At 41.0% G+C, this 11,379-nt stretch overlaps 1 long non-coding RNA gene across 1 annotated transcript; it reads left to right on the top strand.

Annotated features, from left to right (window-relative positions):
- The first annotated feature begins 6,394 nt into the window (after nucleotides 1–6,394).
- On the top strand, nucleotides 6,395–10,342 carry LOC123617903 (uncharacterized). The gene is made up of 3 exons (XR_006726181.2): nucleotides 6,395–6,618; nucleotides 8,901–8,989; nucleotides 10,107–10,342. It is a non-coding gene; the product is annotated as an uncharacterized LOC123617903 (long non-coding RNA).
- Nucleotides 10,343–11,379: the final 1,037 nt, after the last annotated feature.

Below are 11,379 nucleotides of genomic sequence, written 5' to 3'. Positions count from 1 at the left end.
ACCCACGACCACGTAATCTGCTCCACCCATAGCCTGCAGGTCTGCGGAGTACAAGGTACACCTTACACCCAACATGTCAGGAAATCCTATTGATTCTGCCTTACAAATACACCTAGAGCCTGACCACTTCCCACCTTTTCCATTCCTACCATCCTGGTTGGATCCACCATCATCTTTCACCTGGTTGCTGTAATAGCCTTATAATCCTTTAAAATATAAGTAAAGCCATGCCAGTCCTCTTTTCAAACTTTTGAGGGCTCCTATTTCACTCAGAGTGAAAAACTAAATCCTCACAGTGGCCTGCTTGGACGGAAATGGCTTCTTTGTCTTCACCTATTCACTTTTCTCTTGTTTCCTCTCTTTCTGCCACATTGGCCTCCACACTGCTTCTCAAATGCTCCAGATAGATGCCAACACAGGACCTCTGCACTGGCTACTTGGCCAGTTACCTCCCCTTGGCCCATTCCCTCTCCAGATATCCACATGGCTAACTTGCCCTCCTTCGTGTCTTGGTTGAAATGTCTTTTTCTTATCTTGAAGCTCAGTCTGAACACCATATTTGAAACTTGCCCTCCTTCTATGCCTTGCTATATGTCTCTTTATTTTTCTATAGCACCTTTCAATATCAAATAGAGCATACCATTTACTGATTAATTACATCTGTTCTGTCTCAACTATAGCCCCTGATGGTATACAAACCCCCGGTAGGTGGGGATCTTTGTAATTTTTATTCACTTGCATGTCCTCAACAGGATACGCAACCACGTGCGGAATAAAGCTAATGCGGAACAAATATTTGCAGCTGCATGAACAGAGCAGAGGAATGGCACAAGTCTGGGTGTTACCTCATCTGTTCACTCTTCCACAATATTGAACTTTATCGATCATTCACCCTGTGCAATAGTTCCAGTGAGTAGGCGTGGATTATCTAAATATTTTCGTTATTTTTCAATAGTTCATGTGAATGGTTCCTGGTGTACCCAGTTATTTAATAATGACATAATCCATCAAATGTTGAGAAAACCAAAATGAAGATAGGCTAGCAATTTGCTTAAAACGATAAATCTTATAAGAAATGCTACTAAGGCTGCCTCTGCAAGTCCAATTCATTGATCTGCAAACTGTCCGTGATGAGATTCCCAACCCATCTCAGAACTTTCATAAAGCAAAGTAAAAATGAGTGACCAGGAAAATGCAAATTTTAAAAAGCACAAGTAACACAAAGTCCATTCGTTTGGTATTAGGCTCAACAAATCTGTCAAATGGTTAAACATCTCCAAATGCTTCCTCTCAATTTCTGCATTTATCTTATCATGAACAGTAAGGAAGTGCTGGCATATTACCATGGGTCCAAGAACCACACTCGGTGCAGGGCCACCCTAAGCTCTATGCCTCCCTGTTCTCTTCTCTATGTGTAATGGCTTTTAAATTTAATTTTTTTATTGAAGTGTAGTTGATTTATAACCTACATGGACTCTTGACATGAGCCTGCAAACTTCATGTACATAACTACTCTGTTACCTCCGTATCACCTGTCTCATCCACACTAAATACAGCATACAGTATGCGCCTTAACCTATTACAGGTCGTGTGGCCACCAAGAATACAGCATAAAGAGCTAAAAACTTTATATAAATTTGTCTCCCAGGGCGAAGATGACTTGTCATTATGCTCACCTTGCCCCTTCTAGAAAACGCTCCAACAGCATTAGCAACTGTGTGCGTTTGAACCTGCAGACTGAAGGCGGCCAGGAGGGTAGGGCTTTTTTCTCATCTCCTTGGTCACTTTTTTTGCTAAGACGCTCAACACACTGGCAACAGAAACAGCAGTTTTCCTGTCAGACTTGTCACCGGGAGAGCGAGCATCTCAGTATAAATGACTGTGTCCAGTGGTCGTCCAGGAAACAGTTCTGCAATCTGTGTTTAATCAAATTCATTGAGTTTTCGCAGCATCACTAGCAGTTCATTACTGTCATTTTCCCCACAGACGACTGTGCTCCTCGGCACCACTCACCCACTCAACACCTCCTGGCTGTGGCCAGTGCCAGCCACCCGCCTCTACGGCGCCGAAAGTAGTAACTTCCGAGGCAGAGTGTGAACATTACGTTATTATATTTTATCTTTCCTCTGTGTGTTATCATTCAGCATAACCACCCTCCTGGATCACAGAAAATTACATGGCAAATCATACTGCTTCCATATTGTTTTCTCCTCCCAGTTTCTGTGGTCTGCTGCCAACAATCAGCCACTCTCTGGGCCCAAGGCAAACCGAGAGCTACTGTTTCAGTGCCTGATCACTGCTCGAAAGCTCACCGGGTTGGACGACGTGGCGGGTGCACCAGCACTGCGTCTGCTGCTGTGTCTCCCTACAGTGAGTCTGTGAGGTTTTCAGCAGGGAACACCTCCTAGAGCATGGCTCATACAACATGGTTTCGATTCTCTCCAACACTATGGGGTATCTGTTGTCCATTCCCAAACTCCTGTGTGGATGGAAGTGTGGGATGAATTGAACATGCTGAGCATAACACCCTAGTGATCCCACCGTGAAATCTTGGGCAGATGAGCTGTGGCCGATCACGATCTCACACACACACACACACACACACACTCAAGTCAGCATAGGGGAAAAAACAAGAACAACAAAACCCATCAAAATTGGTACGTAGCATCTTACAAGCAAAATCTAGTTGCCCGACCTAGGATTTTTATTTTTCAACTTTAATGCAGGTGTCTTGTAGAACTCTGGTTCCCCAAAATTTGATTTAATGGGCGTCCCTAACTCTCAAAAGTGACTCCTCGTTCATTCATTGAATGTTCTGTCAATAAATACGTATTAAGTGCCCATTAGGCGTTTCATTTTAGTATTTCCATTTGCCTAACGCAGTATTCGTCTGACATGAGTTCAGTGGGACATGAGGTTCATGGGTGTCGTGAAAAGGAATTATTCTACAGTCAATAGAGCTTGCAAAAAAAAAAAAACTGCATTAAACAAAGATAATCATGCCTATTTGTAGAATGGTTTCTTAGAGCTGACACTGAGAATTTCCAAGTGGAGAATTTAAAGGGCCATATTGGCAATGGTGTTCTGGTTAACTGGATGCCCCTGCCCTTTTGTATTCTCCTACAGAATATCGGATTGCCAGGATCTAATTTGGTCATTGCAGAATGAGTTGTGTTTCTTACTAAAAGATTTCTAGCAGGGGCTGCCTATGACAAAGAGTGTGCTAGGCCTAAGAACGCCCCAAGTCTGACAGGGGAGTCTTTCTTTGCCTCAGATAGGACTTTTTTTTCACTTAATTAATGTGTCTGGGTAAAAACATAACTTCCCTTCACTTTCAAGGAAAGCCTTTGGTCCTAAAGTGATCGCCTGAAGAAAGCAGCCATGGTATTGGAAACTTAAGTGTCTTCATGACAGCATCAACCACATTTATTATGCCTACTGGTTGGCAGGACACTCTCCTGAGCTCCCTAAAAATTTACGTAATTTGGCCCCTCGGATTTTTACAGTCAAAAGAAGTGGCACGTAACATCCCCCACCCCTCCTGAGCACACACGATGAATGACATTCACACGAAAGATACACTTGCATGTTCAAACCCATGGCTATGCACCCTTTCCAGGAAAAAGTTGGTCATCCTTCTTTTTTCTTCCAGTCAAAGAGACATATCATCATGCAATTCAGTAAGAGACACATTCAAGGGATAGCCTTGAATGTGTCCTATTTGTTTAAAGAAATATTTTGTAAAACTGGCATTTTAATTCTATAAGTGAAAAGTTAACTGGATTTGCAAAATAACTGATCATTACACGATGATGACGATGATGGTTAACATCTATGGGCTGTTTTCTATATACAAAGCAGCACTCCAAACGTATGTAAATATAGAGGTACAGTTGTTTTTATATCAATTTACTTAATCCTTAGTCTTCACCACAATCATCTGAAAGGGCATTATTATTTCCATCCACTTTGCAGAAGACAACACTGAGGCAGAAAGGAGGAAGTGACTTATACAATGTTATGCAGCTGGTAATTAGTAGAATACATACTACATCATCTGCCAAATGACTTCAAAGCTCACATCCTTTTCTACAACACTAAAATATAAAATAGTATCATAAAATAGTATATTACGTTTTCAGCTGAGAACCACTAACCATCCTTAGACTGCTCTTAGTTTACCGCTAGATCTTGGAAATCACATTTTTCCCTTTCTCTGGAGGGGCTGGGAAGATTTCCTATAAATTCCATTTCAACCACTGGAAGTCACAGACCATTTAAGAATCAAAGGCTGGCTATGGCCACCGCATTGAGGGAATGGCAGAAAGGAAAGCGGCACATGGGTTGTTCTTCCATTCCATATCAGAGGGCAATTCTGGAGTCGGGGCTCTGGGATTCAAAGTGCAGCTCAGCACAAGCTCTGACTCTCCCTCTCCCTCGCCTAGTTGTTGACCGAGCACCCCCCAGGCCTTCCAGAGACAGCGCTGGACAGGGCACGCCAGGCCCTTGCCCTCGCAGTACTTACATTTCAGTGGGAGGAGGCAGGTAACGCACCAGGACACAAGCTCACTGGAGCACTGGTTTCAGAGAATGATGAACTACCTAAAGGGAACAGTACAGAGCGACATGAGCCCCAGTAACTGCAGAGAGGCTAAAAACAAGTCACTGAATAGAAAGAGAACCCTGGACACAAATGTCAATGGAAAGTATAGAATCCAACGTTCTAGCTACACTTTTTTATGACACGACATTGAAGCTGCACATAAATAAAACATGGATGCTTTCAGAATGACATTCGTGGGTAACTCCCTTCTTTTGTTGATACTGTCTTCAAACTGGTAGGTAATAAAACAATACATTTAAAATGTTTTCCCTTCAAAAACCAATGTAAAGGCTTCTGCAATTTTTTAATAAAAAATTAGGAAAAATACAAAAATGAACAATCGTGCAATGTTGATATGGCCTACTCAGTTATCACAAAAAATGAGAATAAAGGAAAATAGCAACCTGAGAATGTTTGTGACACAATAAAAAATACACATACAAAATTACTTGATAGCTATCATAACTATATACTATTTTACATGCATAAACTATGTATTTTATAACTATATAATAGTTTACATGCATAAAACAAAGAGATGAACATTGCCCAGACGACAAATTCAGTTTAGTAGGGAAACTGGATTGTAGACCATATTTTCTTTTTTGACAGCATTTTCTTATTTTTGTTATTTATGAAATAATTTTTAAACTCTTCACCTGATTCTAAGACAAAGCAAGCAATCTAAGGATTTGAATCCCTGCTGACTGCATTGAGGGGAAGCAAAAGTTTTCATCATTTGACTTTCATATAAAGTGTTATTCTGTAAAAGTTTTAATATATGTTGCTCTTGCAAATGGGTGTCCTGAACTATCCATAAATTTGTTTTCAATTCAGTAGTTAATCATCACTAGACAGGCACATCCTCTAGGTAGGCTACTTAATCCATCAAAGAGTTGATCTCTCCAAGGTTAGTTACAAGTGGTGCTTGACTTTGTTCTTTCTTGCTAATTTTTTTTGTCTAGGTTGAGGTTACTTCCCTATAAATCTAATTTACAAGTTTTCTCCTCACTGCAGTGTCTGGTAAGATGGCTAATTTTCTCCCCTAAGCTTGTGACAATTATAATATTAGAATCTTTTCTAATTCCAGTCTCCCTTTTCCTTTTCATTTCTCTGTGCACCCAGCAGCTTTTGTACTAAATTTTGATACCAAGTCGTTAGCATTTTACCATCTCCATTTACCATGCAGAATACAATAGGCTTTCTACTTGGAACAGGGAATCTTTTATTCTCAGAGTCGGTGGTCACCACTGTGCGATCTTACAAATCTTCCTACCTTGCGACTCACGACACCCTATTTGGGGAGTTGTCGGGTCATGGCATTTTAAATGTGAATATTTCATTCTGCTATTTTTGTCATATGTATGGAATACGGTGAAGTTTGTGTGAATGTCTGTACCTCATCTGGTATTTATTTACTTCTGATGGTCAAAGTATAACCCAGGTGAGGCAGCAGCCGTGACTCCAGACCTAGAACAAGTTACCGTCAGGCCTGAAACGGATGTTCTTACCAAGAGATCCCAAGGCGTCCTCTCAGGATCCCACCAGAACAGGAGGGAAACGCGTCAGTGTCAAACCCCCGCTGTGAAGATTGTGTCTTTCCCGCCTGGCTTCTGTTGTATTGCATGTGCCATATGTGGGTGACAGTAATCCCTTTTTTCTCTCTTCAATCATTATTGATTCAAGTGTTTATTAAGAGGTCAACAGTGCCAAGCAATGGTTTATTCATTAGCTTGAACCAGTCGTTAACCCTCTGTCTCGGGGACCTTCACCCAGAGGTGCAGACAGGAAATCACTGAAGCAAATACATTTTGCGATACTGCAGAGAGTGGGAAGACCTATCGGAGATGGCTGAGCTGGGGGCTGGGCACCCAGGATGATCTAAGTGAGCCTCCCTAAGAAACTGACATTTGAGCCCAGGTTAAGTGCTGTGACTGGCCAGGTGAAGAGCTGGGGGCTGTGTACCTGACAGAGGCAACAGCAAACATAAAGACCGGCAGCCCGGGAGACTCAAGGTGCTCCAGGGATGGAGAGAGAGCCACTGTGTCTTGAGCAGAGTGAACGGGGAGTGGATGGCTGGGGCGAAGTTGGAGGGGGAGGCACGGGCCAGGTCAGGGGTTGGCAAGCTATGGCCCAGGGGCAAAATCCCTGTAGCTACCTGTTGTAAATGAACTCATACTGTTTTTTAACAGGTGTACCTTCGCAGTCACTATGATGACAGGAGACACTAACTTTGAATAAAAATTAAGCAAAATGCTATTCCTCCTATAAACAGGAATTTCATTCTTATAATTATTAGTTGCGTTACAAAAATTACACATCTATATTTTATAGTAACTTTTGTCATTTAATAAGAATAAAACCATTTTTTTATATTTTGAAATTTACCAAAGACTTTGGTCAAAATCTGTTTTCTCTCTTTTGATAAAATTGATTAATATTAGCCTTGATTTTACCTCTTGGCCCCAGAAGCCATATTTACTTACCATTCTTACAGAAAACATTTGATAACCCCTGGTTTGTATCATGCCAATTACTGTAGGAATACACTTTGCTTAAAAAATCATCCCAAGTTTGTTTTTTTTTTTTCTTAATGATATCTGGTCCCTTTTTATCTTATAATAATAACGCTCATTAAATGCCTACATGTGATATTATTAGGAAATAGTACAAAGTGGAAAAAAAAAGCCTCTCAGATTATCGATGACACTGAAATTCTGAAGTTGATATTCCTACTTCTATCTCTGTTTTTCTCTCAGTCCTGTCACTCCAATTTCCAGAACCGCATATAGATGCATCCCTCTGGATAGAACTGACACATAACATTGCACTAGTTTAAGGTGTACTAGAAAATAATTTGATATATGTGTACATTGTGAAACAGTCACCACAATAAATTTGGTTAACATCTATCACTCCACAGTTACAATTTTTCTTCTGGTGGTAAGGCCTTTTAAGATCTACTCTCTCAGCAACTTTCAAATATAGAAGACAGTTGTTAATTATAGTCATTCCGCTGTACATGACATCCCCAGGGCTTATTTATCTTACTAATTTATACATTTTTTCTTTGACAGTGAGAAACCTGACTACATCACCCTACAATCTATTTACTTATTTTTTTATCCTCATATACCCCAAAAATTACTTCACAATTGCTCACCCATTCTTCTATGAGAACCAGATTTACAACGTAAAACGCAGCATTTAAAATAGTTCTTATTTGCCTTTGGCCTTAGAGCATCCAGTCAAAATTCTGTTTCCCAAAGTTCTTTAGGTTACTTTTTTCTTATTCTACCCCTTCATTTGTGATACAATCACATTTGTTTATTACCATTTCTATTCCACATTGGGTTTCCCTCACATCCTGGTTGGTTTAGCTCATATATGTGTGTGTATATATGTATATATATTTTGTTTTTTGTGTATCTTTTCATTACCCTGGTTCTCAAAGTCAAAGCACTACCAAAGGCATACTCAGGCAAGCATCTCTCCTTGCTCTCCTGCCACCCTGTTCCCATTTTCAACTTCTCTCCACCCTTTTCTCACCCATCCGATGAAGGTAATGGATCTATTTAGTCTCTTGTTTCTCCAGCCTGCATTTCTTTTACACAAATGAGCAGATACGTGCCTATTTTTATAGCTTCTTTTTCTTACATGAAGGGTAACGTGCTGTAGATATTTTTCTATACTTGGCCATTTTCACTTAACAGCACATTCTGGAAATCACTCCAGATCAGTGTGATGGGTAGTGAATTCTGTGTTTTAATTTTCATATCTCTAATTATGAGTGATTGGTTCTTCATATATTTAGGGACAATTTTTGTATTTTTATACTATATATTATATTGAATATAAACATTAAATTACATATTTTATATTATACATAAATATGTATTTACATATTTTGTGTGTGTGTGTGAATTGTCTTTTGCCATATTTAAATATCAGCTTTTTGGTCCTTTTCAATCTTTAGGAAATTTTTATCTATTGGAGACATGATTATTGTGGTATGTTTTATACATACTTTCTCCCAGTTTTCAGCCATCTTTTGACTTCATTTATGTTATTGGTCCCCCCCCCCCCGCCATGGAACTTTCTAGTGTAGTAAATTTGTCAATCTTTTTTTGCATTGCTGTTGGTGGTCGGAAGGCTTTCTCTGCACTATGGTTAGAGTTCACTCATGTTTTCTTCAAGTACTTGTATAACTTCATACCTTTCCATATAGCTCCCTCATCCATTTGGAGTGCACTCTTCTACATGCTGTAAACATGGATCCCGTTTAATCATTTTCCAGATGGCTGCCCAGCTGTCCCAACACCACTGATTAAAAAGCCCTGTACCTCGGTGTGTCGAGATGCTGCCTTCACTACGCACCACATTTCTGTAAGTGCCTCTGACTGTCCTAGGCTTTCCCTGCTATCTCACTGGTCTGTGAGTCTAGACGTGGCCCACAATGCTTTAATTATAGAAGCTTTATAGAATGTTTTCATGTTTGCTAGGACTAGACCTCCTCAGAGCTTTTCTTTTCCAAGTTTATTTTTTCCTGGCCCTTCTTACCTGTTTGTTTTTCCATATGAACTTTAGTATCAGTTTCCCTAATCCATAAAATAGCCCGTCAGTGAGGAACTTAGGCGCACCGTTAGAAGGAAATAAAGATGGCGAAGGAAGGACTAGGAAAGGACAGCCTCCTCCCCGGGACTCTCACCTCCCAGCTCAGAGCACGGCCCATCTGCTCTAACAGACTTGTTATTGGGCACCTACTGTAAGCCCACACGGCAGACGCTGGGAGTGGAGTGGTGGGCCTCGCAGAAAGAGCAGCCCTTGCCGTGAAGATGTGCTGAAAACTCTGGCAACTGGGAAGCGCAACTTGGAAGTGGTCCTTGTACATACATGCTTTTCTCTTATTGTTACAAATTCCCAGGAAACAAAACAGGGAATTTTGAAATCACGTTATAAAATCCAAAACAGAACTCACGGTCTCCCCAGTTTGCCAAGTTATTCACCCGACAGTCTCCTCTATTTACGGCAACATCTCATCAGTCACTCTCGTCTGCGTGTCTCAGTTCCACAGCGGCTCCCAAGTCCACCCATTTCTCTCCAGCTCGCCTTCACTCTCCTGAGCCAGGCCTCTGGGCCAACATCATCTTTATTTGGACAGTTGCATGTATGTCCTAAACCCTCCCTCTCCTCCTCTCTCTCCCCATTTCTCACTCAGCAGCCGGAATGATCATGATCTTTATAAACATGGCTCAGATCATGTCTCTCCCCAGCTTCACGCCCTCCAGTGGCTCGTGACCATTCCTGGGCAAATTTTCAAGTTTTTTGTTATCATGGTTTACTAGTCCCTCCAGGAGCTGGCTTCTGCCCATCTCAGGTTGCTCTCCCTCTCAGTCACTCTGCTGTCACCACCCTGGCTCTCTCCAGCTTCTAGAAAGTGCCCTGCTTCCTCCATGGGGTCCCCCCTTTCTGCCAGGTAACCTCCTCTGGGTCCCCTCATCAGGTTCAAGCACTCCATCTTGGAGGAAGCCATCCTTCTTCAAGGCTCTCATCGAACTGTGTGCTCCGCCCTCAGATCCCTTATGACAACTCTAATACCGACTGATTGCAAGAAAACAGGGAAGAACAAAGAAACAACTGAATCCCAGACAAACTTTTTAACATCTGAGCAGTGCAGTGCCGTATTCTGGGTGATGGCCTTGGTGGGGAGTTACTGTGGAAAATTGAATAAAGTTTACTTACTTGCAGATAGACTCATTTAGATTTATGAATTTAAAATGTATACCTTTTTTCTACAGTCTTCTATAATTACTGTGGTTTGGATTACAACTTGCCATTTGAGGTTTTTATTTCAAGCACTCAAATAACAAAAGGCGACCGTTTCTTACATTATCTCCAGCACTGCCAGGTGTTCTTCCATCATCAAATTGTTAAAGAAAACACACAAAACATATGTTTTCCATTGTTCCCTGCATAATCTGTAGCTATAGAAATGCAGGATGCTTACAGTCTCAGCAGAAATGAGTGAGCATGAAATATTCATAAGCTCTGTGTTTGTGATTATTAAGTAATGGCCAATTCTGGTGAGTTTGTCATTTTTTAAAAAATGTGTAGTTATTTATTAAACAACTGAATATTCATTATGGAAGAAATTTCATTAAAATAGAAGCGGAGACAGATTTCTCAAGGGGTACAGTGAAGACTCTTGAAAATAAAGGATGGGAAAAGACACATTTGGGATTCAGCACAACCCATTCATATTATCTCTAAGGTCTTAAAAGGTATCTATGTCCTATTTATTTTAACTTCCAGTACAGAAGTAGCGTTTAAGGCTTTTGGGCTCTGGAGACAGTCCCATCTGGAGGTGGGTCTTTATCACTTACTAGTCCCTGTGATATTAGGCAAGTTACTAAACTTTGTTTAGCTTCATTTTCTTTTTCTAATCTGCAAAATGGCAACAGCAATAGACTGAGTCCTAGGGTGACTGCCCACAGCAGGGGAGATAACGCCACGCTCACTCTGTCTCACTGTGGCCCACGTAACAAGCATTGATGGCATGTTAGGCATCAGGTTTCCTGAATATTGTATCTAATACTGCCTACTGCACGTTGGCACTCAGCCCATACACCTGGAAACAAATCGGAGCTTTCCCTGAATCAAATGCTGCTGAGGTGGGACCTGGAGGAAACAATGTCTAGATTTGGGTTCCAAAGAGCTGAAAAGTTCAGAGATCACACTGCTCCTTCTTGTCTTTGAGACTTTATGTCTCCCTTCCT

Source organism: Camelus bactrianus, chromosome 19, assembly GCF_048773025.1.
Source record: "Camelus bactrianus isolate YW-2024 breed Bactrian camel chromosome 19, ASM4877302v1, whole genome shotgun sequence".
In the NCBI taxonomy this organism is placed as follows: domain Eukaryota; kingdom Metazoa; phylum Chordata; class Mammalia; order Artiodactyla; family Camelidae; genus Camelus; species Camelus bactrianus.
The sequence above is the reverse complement of the archived record's forward strand: the minus strand, read 5'-3'. Positions and strand labels throughout refer to the sequence as shown.